Raw genomic sequence first — 10658 nt, forward strand, 5'->3', positions numbered from 1 at the left:
CCCATGGGGGATACAGTAAAAGTGCAATAAATGGGTCAAATTGGTGTCGGAGGAAAGGGAGAGGAGCTCCCACGGGATTGCTTGGGCAGGGGTGAGAAGCGGGAGCAGCGCTGGCCCTGCGGGGTGTCATGGGGGGTTCCCTCAAAACCTGCTTTACAAAAATAAAGAATAAACCCCCTTCTTCAGTGAATGTTGGGTTTGGGGTTTTGTCTGTTTTGTGCTGCCTCGCTTCCCGGTTCGTTTTCCTGCCTTCCCCCCACCCCGGTTTACTTACAAAGCCGAGTTTTATTCAAAATAAACTGTCGAGATGGTTCCGTGGGCAGAGCTCTTAAATGTCCGTCGATTTCTGTGCTTGCTGCTGCATAAAGGTAATTAACTGCAGAAGGTGGATTTAGATGAGATATTGGATGTGATTCTGTGCTGTGAGGGTGGTGAGAGCCTGGCCCAGGGTGCCCAGGGAAGCTGTGGCTGCCCCATCCCTGGCAGTGTTGAAGGGCAGGTTGGATGGGGCTTGGAGCAGCCTGGGCTGGTGGGAGGTGTCCCTGCCCATGCAGGGGGGTTGGATTAGATGATCTTTAAGGTCCCTTCCCACCCAAAACCCTATGAAGAAGCACTCTCCAGTGTGAAGCACTTCTCCACAGGGAAGAGAAGGGCTCGTGGCTTTACTCACCGTCTGCAGTTGCAGGTGCTCCAAGCTGTGCTTCTGGGCAAGTCCTTGTTGCCCCAGGGCAAAGAAGCAATACAAAGGTAGCTGGTGTTTGGTGCTGAGCCCTGCTGAGCCTGGGGGTTCTGCTGACACATAGATCCCTGTCCCCAGGAGGAATGTGGGGTGCACACACAAAGGCTCAGCCAGAGCTCTGATTCCAGAGCCCAGTTCCTGCACACACTCTCTCTTTGCAGAATCCTGCATGACATGAGTGAATGGCTGGACTTGTCCTTTTAACGGGTGGACTTCAAGATCTGAAGGTCTTTTCCAACCCAAACCATTCCATGGTTCAAATTGCCATCCTCTTCTGTCCAGCCTCACCTGGAACATGACACGTTTGTCCCCCTCTGGCCTGAAGTGGATCTGTAGGAAGGATCATCTTAGCTCCTTATTTCTGATACTTTATTTGCCTTTTCCGTCATCAGAGGCTTCAGCCATCATGCCTTACCTACCAAATCCACAGCTCCTCATGTATTATCATGTTTCTGAGTCCAGCAGAGCCTTCCACAGGTGCTGTGCTGAACAACCTCACTGACTCTGCCTCCAAGGTCACCCCTGGCTCCTGTCCTCCCTGTCCTGCCTTCTCACACATCTGGGCAGCCTTGAGAAGGGGAAGGGAGAAAGCTTTGGAGCTTCTAGGGTTGTTTTCAGGTAGCTTTTTTGTCCTTTTTTTTCCCCCCAATATTGTGTTTTCATTTAGATCAGGAGCTCTTTGAGGCAAAAAAACACCCCAAACACTTCCTTGCATATGTGGGAAGGGCTGTGGATGTTAATGCAGCTCTCATGGTATCACTCTGGTGGGAAAAGACCCTCAAGACCATTAAGTCCAACCACTCTCCTAGCTCTGCCATGTCCACCACTAAGCCCTGTCCCCTGGCACCACATCTGTCTTCTTAGATGTCTCCAGGAGTGGTGGCTCAACCACCTCCTGGGATGGCCTGGAATTCAGCTGTCTCAATGCTGAATTCAAACTGTCAGGGGAGAGAGAGCTGCTCAAACCTGAACAAATCACCTTTAAAGCCAATATTAAAGACCTGTGTTGCTGTTTGCTTCTGCAGCAGAGGGCAAATGCACACGGGCTGGGTTGGAATGCTCAGATTAAGACTGTTCTTTCATTTTTTGTAACCTTTTTTTCCCATTTCTCTGCTGTCTGTTCAAGGCGGTGACGCTGGTTAAGGAAAGGGAACTTCAATCTCTTGCCCTCAAAAAGAAAAAGCTGGGTGTTCAGATCCCTCAGCCAACATGCACGTGGCCTTTAAACCAGCTATAAATCAGCCATTTCTGGACAATTACCTTTTTTTTGCTGGGTTATTATCATAAACCAGTTCTAAAGCTTTTCATACATAACTCAATAGCTACAAATCAGAGCAAGGAATTGGTTTTGTTGCTCACAGTGATAATATTCTGCCCTACAAGATTCTTATTGCATTTAATAGAATTTCTGCTTTATTTCATTAGGATCAAGAGAAACTTCTGTTCAGTTTTTAACCATGTCTTAACTATCATCTTGCAGTTTTGATTTGTGGATTTATTTCTTTTCATGAGAACATTTGCTCACTGTTACGTGCTACTCAACTGTCTTATTAATTCAATGTTAGCACACTTAATTCTCATTTGCTTTTAGATGAAATATTCATGTCGAATCTCTGAACTTCAGCAAAAAAAAAGGCCAGAGAAATTCAACTTTTAACTCTTTACAGAATTTAATTTGTTTCCCCCAGTGGGAAATCACTCTGGGTTACATTCAGTCTGTGTTGCCTTGTCCTTAGGCAATCCCAATTTGTCTTCTCTCCAGGGTTAGCACTTCAAGATGCTCCAATCCATCCATCCAGTTACCATCCCCTGAAGTTTGTGGCCTGAATTCATAAAGATTCATTTCAATAAAGTTGCTGCCTCTGTTCAGAGGGGACTGCAAAAATCAAACGATCCAATTACAGATTGATGAAATATTAATAATGAAAATCTTCCAGATCTTTCTGATGCCAAACATTCCTCTCCCCTGGTGTCAGGAAAGTAATTAGCAGCTGGCTTTGATTAAATTCTTCCCTCAGAGGGGGTTGTCCTCAGTTGGGTGGGTGAGGGGGGAACGTACATGAGATGATCCCTCATTCCCCAAAGTCTCCCTGGAGAAGCAGGTGCAGGTTCGGTTACCGGGACACGTCGTTCCATGGAGGTGGAAGGAACTCAAGTCTCTGTCCAGGAACCTGCAGCAATTTTAGTGGTGACAGCTGAAGTGCAATGACCAGCTCTTCCTGTCAGGTTCCAGAGGGTTTTTGTTCCTTGTCAGTCTGTTTTTTTTTCTGGTGTCAGTGGCTTCCTCTGAAGGAGGGGCAGGGCCGGGAAGAGTCTCAACATCAGGGACAGGAAAGGGAACTTTCCCAGTCACCAACACCCTCTGCCTGAAAACTGAACTCCAAGCCCTAGCTAGAGTTCTCCTTCACCATCCCCAGGCCTCCTGCATTCCCTGGGCTGCAAGCAGAGGAGCCAGAGGTGCCTCTGAGAAGATGTTCTGCTGCCTAAGACAAGCACGGGGTGAATTTTCAGCCCTTCCCCACTTTGCTCTTCCAGGGGAGCTGTGGAAACTCCATCCTTGGAGGTCTTCAGAACTCAAGGGGCTGAGTCCTGGGCTTGGACTGGAGGCCTCTAGAGATACAGTGTGGAAATGTGGCTTTCCCTCTGATCAGGTGCTTCTATTCCTGAAAACCAGAGGGCTCTTCTCACACAAGCACCAAATACTCCTGCACAGTGTTTGAGTGTCAGGCAGCACCTGCACTGGCACAGACAGATGTGGCCTCTTTGGTGTCTGCTCAGCTCTGTCATACCCTGTTCATTTGGGTTGCAAGTGCTGGACCTGGATTCCTGTCCTGTTATATAGGGGGGAAGTTCATCTTTCTTTCTGCAGAGAACTGCTATATGAACTGCTCTATAAAGCCCAGTCTCGAGGGGATTCTCCTCTCCTTATTTTTTGCAGGAGCAAGACCTTAATCAAAGCCTCTTTGTCTTCACCTTTATTCAGTAGCTAAAAGGTAAAAAAAAAATATTTAAGCCTGTCCAAATAGAGGCTTTTGGCATTTTTCCATAAGCTTTAGTATTGCAGCTTTTGCCTGTTCTCCCCAAGCCAGGGTTTCCCCCTTAATGTGGGTCTTTCCTGCTTATCCAGCCCAGTTCACCCAGCAGTTAACCAGCTGGGAGTCATCCAAAGACACTGGAATTGCACCCGATGAGGAGAGCAGTGGTTTTTCATTGGCAGGTGCCTCTCTGAATCCTGCAGAAGCTTGTTAAGTGGTCGTAAAAGTAATGAGATATTCTTCATTCCTCTTGTGCTTATATCAGAAACCTTGAAATGAGTTTTAAAGTAGCTCCATTTCTCTGCAGTGATGGATGGTGCTGGCGCTTGCAATTTACCTAATGGCATCCATTAAACTTCATTAGGACTTTGTTAAATCCAAGTTAAAATCGTTGCCATTGATTTTTGATCTCTCAAACCAGCTCGCAGCGAATCAGGAACCCAGCACAGCCAAAGGCTCCCCCTGAGGTGCTGAGGTGCTCAGGATCAGTGGCAGAGGGAGGGAAGGAGGGAGGGTGGTCCCAGCTTGTGGTCCCCCTGACATTTAGGAGCTCCATGGGTCTGACCTGCAGAGCTCAGCCATCACATCGCCTGCCTGTGTCACTCCCCCTCTCAGGGAACTTCTCATCCCCAAGCTCTTAACTCGGCCTCTTTGTTTATTCATTTCATTCCCCATATTTATTTTTCCTTGCCTGTACCACTGCAGCTCCCCCTTCGCTTGACCTGCCCAACCTCGTGTTTGAACTGAGGAATGTCTGCTCATGTCTGAGTGCCAGAGAAAAGCTGAGGAAGTAGAAAGGAGGAAAGGTTTTAACATACTCCTTCTTTTTTTTCTGGAAAAGTAAACATCCTCTGGCTATAGGAAGAATAAACTTCCCCTGGAAATGTACGTGTTTATACGAACAGTCTCTTTCTTCTGGCATTTCCAGATACTGGGTGGGAGATTTGTTCCCCACCACTGGAAAATGAGGCTTTTCTGTGAGTGCTGCGAAGGCACGAGATCAATCTTAGCAGGGTTTGTTTTCTTTGGGGAAAGACCTCCCCCCTGGATCTGTTTCTGTGAACCTGAAAGGGATTTCCTCCTTTATCTCAGGGCGTTGCTCTGTGTCTCGTTCAGCTCCCCAGCATGTTTGAAGGTACATTCCAATGGACAGACAGAGGAAGTGAGCACTTCCCTGATAACTGCCTGTGCCCAACGCTGCCAGAGCTCAGGGAGCTTTCCTGGAAATCCTTCACCAGCATAAGTTTCCCAGTGTCTTTAAACTACCAGTTTACATTTTTACCAAAGAAAAAAAATCTATCAGACTGTCCTGGGATGTGCCATTTCCAGATCTGGTGACCTCCTTTGAGTAGGAGTCTTGATGGGGGGTTGTTATCCAAATGGATCCGAGGCTGGAGGGCCTGGATATATTAATTCATATATTAATTCATCTCAAGTCTAATTGTAGCTTTTCATGTTCTGTTGAAGAGGGGAAGGTTGAGCTTTAAAAGCTTTATAGTTTCCTCGGTAGGGATTACCAAGGCGTTTCCTGGGGTGGCAGCATGAGCTGCTCCTGCCTTCAGCCCTCATGGAGAGAGAGGGGGGATTCCCATCCCCTTTCCCTCCAGGTACCACTTCCACCAGCAGCTCTGGGATGCTGCTGCATCCAGCATGGCCAGGCTGGCCTGGAAGATGGAACAGGGGGTGTTTGCAGGCTGGTGTTTTGGCAGATATTTACATTCACAGCTGGGAGGTGTTGCTCCCACTCTTAATCTGCCTCATTGTGAGAGCAAACAGGGCACTGAGGTATCAAACATTCAGTGCTGAGACTGTCCCCAAGGTTGGAAGCCAAAAGTATCCTGGACTGACCTAAGTGTGACCTGAATCACATAGAATCATAGAATCATGAAGGTTGGAAGGGACCTTAAAGATCACCCAGTTCCAACCCCCCTGCCATGAGCAGGGAACCTCTAGACCAGGTTGCACAAAACCTCATCCAACCTGGCCTGAAAAACCTCCAGGGCTGGGGCATCAACAACCTCCCTGGGCAACCCATTCCAGTTTTTTCACCCTTACAGTGAAGAATTTCTTCCTAACATCTAAGCTAAATCTCCCCTCTCTGTTTAAAACCATGATTTGTTCCACATTGAACTTGAAAGGGAACTAGTGGGAGGTGTCCCTGCTCATAGCAAGGAGGTTGGAACCTGATGATCTTTAAGGTCCCTTCCAACCTTCACCACCCTATGATTCAGTGACTCTACGACTGTTTTGCATCAGGACTACACCAGAGCATTGCCATTCTGCTTGACCAAGGTCTTGGATGGAGAAGTCTGTGAGGAGGAGGAGGAGAAGGAGCTCTCAGACTCCCAGTGGGGAAGACAATGGGCTCAGCAGGCTGGAAGAACTCCAAGTCCCAGCTGCTATTGGCCATGGTGGTCCTCAGCCGTGGATCTGCTCTGAAACATGATCTTCCAGGCACTCAGCTCTGGGTCTGTGTGCCAGATGTGTGAAGTGGCAGGTAAGCAGACAGGTTCCCATCAGAACTGTATCAAAATCTGGGGTTTTATAGGGCGTTTCTATTTTGCTCCATCTTTATTTTTCCATCTGGAAAGTGTTCTCTGAGAAAATGTGAGAAGCCAAAACCCGTGCTCAGCCCTAGTGCCATGCCTAATGGGCTACTTACTCCACTAAATTCCTCATTTATTGTTGTGGGTTTTTTTTTAAACCTATGGGGGTCACACTTTTTAACCCTCCTGGTTAAGAAGTACGTCTTGCAAAAAAAAGGTTTATGGTGCTGGCTGTGAGTTATGAGACTGTTCCTGCCTGGCAGGGAATGAAAGAGCCCAGCATCTGGCAGCATGGAAAGCCAGATATCCCAAAACTTCCCACTTTGTGGAGATGGGACGGGGTGATGGATGTTGTGATAAAGTATCTCTTTTGACATCAGAACAGTTGGAGACTCCTTCTGTAAAGATTTACAGAGCTTGGCCAGGCCTCCTGGCTGGGAGCCTGGGGAGTTGGGGCACAGGGGAGCACGTTGCTGCCACGCAAGAGCATGGAGGCTTCACATCCTGCCCTCTTGCCCCGTGGGTTAGGAGCAAACCCACAGCTCAGCTCTGGTGTGAGGGAGGTGAGGAGTGCCTGGAGTTTCTGGGATCCAGAAACCTTCTTGCAAAGCCCCACTGGGATTTTTGTTCCCCTCATTCAGAGCCCACTGAGGTTCACCAAAGACCTGCAGATGCCTGGAGTGAAAACTGGAATAAGATACATTGCATATCAGCAACTCCTCAAATATTTCTTACCATGAGTCACTGAGTGAGGCAGAATCCACGTGTGAAAGTCTCTGTCTACTCTCCCCAGCACCAATCTGGTGCTTTGGGGGTAAAACTCTTACTGTAGAGCAGGTAGAGACAATGAGATGAACTAATAATTATTTTAATTATTGCAGTCCTTGCATTATCTCTAGAGCTAAACCCATTATATTGGAGAGCATCTTTACTGTTGAGAGCAAAATGCTCCTGCTGACAAATCTGGTTAGGTGCTGTTACATATTTCTGTCACCAAACTCTTGTTCCTACTTTGCTACTTTGCTCATGTATTTTTGGCCTGATTCCATGGAACAGCACCTATTTATACTTCAGAAAGAATAAGAAATAGTACAATTTCCAGAACAAATTCCTGGTAGGCTTGATATTCTCTTGCAGCAGTGCAGGAATAACAACCAACCTACTAATTTGTCACTGACAGATTCCTTTTCTGGTGTTGAAATGACTAAAACAAGGGAGGGAAAAACTGCATTTTGCGTGTGTCAACCTCCTCCTTTCTAAAGGTAACTTAAAGTAAAGGCTCTTCACTTTTCTTACATGAACTTCAGAAGAAAACACCAGACATGCTCTTCAAAAAGTGTGATGTGAACAGATGAGGCATGTGAGATGATCAAAGGGAGACTAAAGTCAGCTGAAATGCCCTGCTCATACGATGAAACCCATAAAATGCTGCGGGTTCACACGCTGCCTTTCAAGTGTAAACCTGCAAAGAGCAGCCGACAGCTGGCTGGGGACACATCCCTCTGCCTTTCTATTTGTCAGTGCCTTTAAAACTACTGAAAAACAAATAGAAAATGGGTGTTGTAAATGATCAGTTGATCCTGTTTTCCCCTGGTCATAGGAAGTGGCTCTAGCAGGGACCAACTGCAGTGCAACTTTGGAAGGGACCGTTCCTGCTCCCTGTCACGGATTCCCTGCTGGATCTTTGGTTGTGTCTCCACTTCCTTCCCAAAGGGGCTGAGGCCACTGTCGTTGCACAACTTTGACAGCCACAGCTTTGGCTGAAGTATCATATAGCTGAAGTGGAAATGAGTATTTGTTCCAAACCTGTGGATGAGCTACATGAGGACCCAGAGAGGCAGCGACGTGCGGCTGGTTCTCCTGAACTTGTAGTTTCATTTAAGCTCCATGCAGCAGCCCCAACATCTTATGCTGACTTCCAAACACTATCTTTAGCTTCCTTTTGACAGTGGGTATCAATCAGGGGCCGGGGTGTCTAACGAAAGGCATCATCAACATATCTCTGTGTACTTGAATATTCAAATTCGCATCTTTATTCATCTCCCTACAGTGGTTCCAAAGTTGTTCATCACCAACTATGGTGATAAACCATACGAGGTATGAGCTCATTGAAGGATTCTCCATAGACAAGACAAAGGAGACCCATTAGGTCATGGTAAGATCATAATTTCATCATGCTGAAAACTCATCTGCAACATCCCTTGGGAGCAAACCCAGCTCAGCTGCTCACAGCCTGTTCTGATCAACCTACACAGCAACACACAGGTTGAGGGAAGAGAGGAGGGAGACTGGTGCTCCCACTTGCCAGCCTTCCTCCCTCCTCTCTGCCTCAAAAAAACAAGTTTTAAAGCAAATCAGTTTGAGGGAAGTGTGCTTTAGGGTCAGATGTTCAGCTGGGTAAATCAGTTTGCTGTGGAACTCCAGCAGAAGGGTTGAATCTCTTGTAAAGCTTTACCCTTTTGTTCACTTTTTCACCAGGAGGGAGGTTTTGGGCAGGTGCAGGTGGGTCGTGCTGCTCTGTCCCCTGGACACCAGTGGCTGCACCTATATCACACGTCTGTGCTGCTCCTTTCAGAGTGTCTCAGGAGGGAAGGGACTTGTGGAGAAAATGAAATGACTTCTAAGTGAAGGCACAAGGGGATGGCATTCTGGAACTGACAGAGTGGTTGTGTTGGGAAAGGTCACTGGGCAAGGTGCCTGTTGTGTGTGCACATCTCTTTTGTAGCACATGACTGCCTGGCAGTCTTGCTTTGAGCTTGCCTGCCCCTCTGGTTCTCTACAGGATGTAGGGACAGTGTCCACAGGTGGAGCAGGGCAGGAGGGTCACCTCTCTGCCAGAGGGCAGAGGAAATGCAAGGGCAGCTCCCGGGAGCATCTCATGAATATTTATGATGGCAGTGCTGAGCATCTCCACCCAGCTGCCCAGCCCTGAGGAGTCTGAAGCTGACTGTGCTTCTGCTGTTTGCTTGAGAGAACCGTGTGCCAGGAACCTTCCCAAACACAGCAGTGGCAGGGCAAAGCTGATCACAGCTAGACCCATCACCCCCAGAAAGACCCCAGGGTGCAGGTAGAGGGAGCAGAACCAATTTGCATGAGCTGAGGATCTGCTTGGCCAACAGTGACCTCTTGGGGAGAGCTGACGTGCCCCTCTCCCTCCCAGGTAGGGTCACATTCTCTTCTGCTTGGCCATGCAAGGGTGTCAAGTACTTTAAATGCTCGCCAGTATTTAATCTGACCACATCAGCTCTTTGCAGTAACTCAAGTCAGAGCTGTGTGTTTGTGCACTGACTGCAGAGAGCTTGGGCAGGAGAAAAGTGGGTCACACTCAGACTCCTGCCTCGGTCCACGTTACTGACCTTTTGCCTCACATATTGCATGGCCTGCGGGTGGAGGAAGGAGGATTAAACGTTAAGAAACCTCTCTTGAAAGACTTAGGATGCCTAAATGTTTAAAATGTTTCCTTTCCCCAGTAATTCCAATTTATATTAAAGCTAAAACCCTTCTGAGAAGTAATAAAGCCAAGCAGCGGAGAAGATCGTTGGGCAGATTAAGAAGAAGAGACTTATGAGCTTATTTGTGATGCCTTCAGTTTTATACTTTATTCCTGCTTTACTGTGTCAGTCTCTTCTAATGTTTCTCACTGTGATCTTGATTGTGTTTTTATGGAACAGAGACAAGCCCTGCAAACTGCCAGGGAAAAGCTCCTTGTCGTTTGGTGGAGGGGAGAGAACATTCCTTTGCACATTTTTCGGCGTTCCTGTTATATATCAAATTGAGAAGGCAACAAGAAGCAGCATCCAGTTTTCATTAATGCTTTGGGGATTTCTTGGCACATGTGTTTTCCTTTCCAAGCATTCACACGAGAGGCACAGGGGAAGCTGGAATCCCTCCTCCCCAGCCATCGGCGGAGTTCACATCTTGCCCTAGCCAGGCTGGGGCTCCCCCAGGCTGTGGGGTCACGTTGTCACCTGCTTTTTTTCTCTTTGCCTGAGCTGAAAAACCAGCAAAAAAAAATGGGAAAGGCAGGGACAAAGGGCCGTGGTGTGATTGCTCCCCTTCTGTGAGCCTTGTCCTTGACACAGCCTGGCTCGTGGCCCGTGTTCATTTGCTTGGAAAAAGGAAAAAAAGGGAAAAAAACCCAAATAAATAAAAAAAAAGATGATACTGACATTCTTGGAGGAGTTGTGTGTTCCATCTGGATACTGCAAACCTGCTCACCCTGTCCAAACAACTCCCATGTTTGCCTTCCTGAGCAATCTCCTCAGATTTTTATGTGCCCTGTTGGTGAAAACAGCCCTGTGAGCTCGGCGGGCCAGGGCTGAGCAGGGGGGGTTTGGG

This window comes from Chaetura pelagica, unplaced genomic scaffold (assembly GCF_000747805.2).
Source record: "Chaetura pelagica isolate M959 unplaced genomic scaffold, ChaPel_1.0 scaffold259, whole genome shotgun sequence".
Taxonomy (NCBI): Eukaryota; Metazoa; Chordata; class Aves; order Apodiformes; family Apodidae; genus Chaetura; species Chaetura pelagica.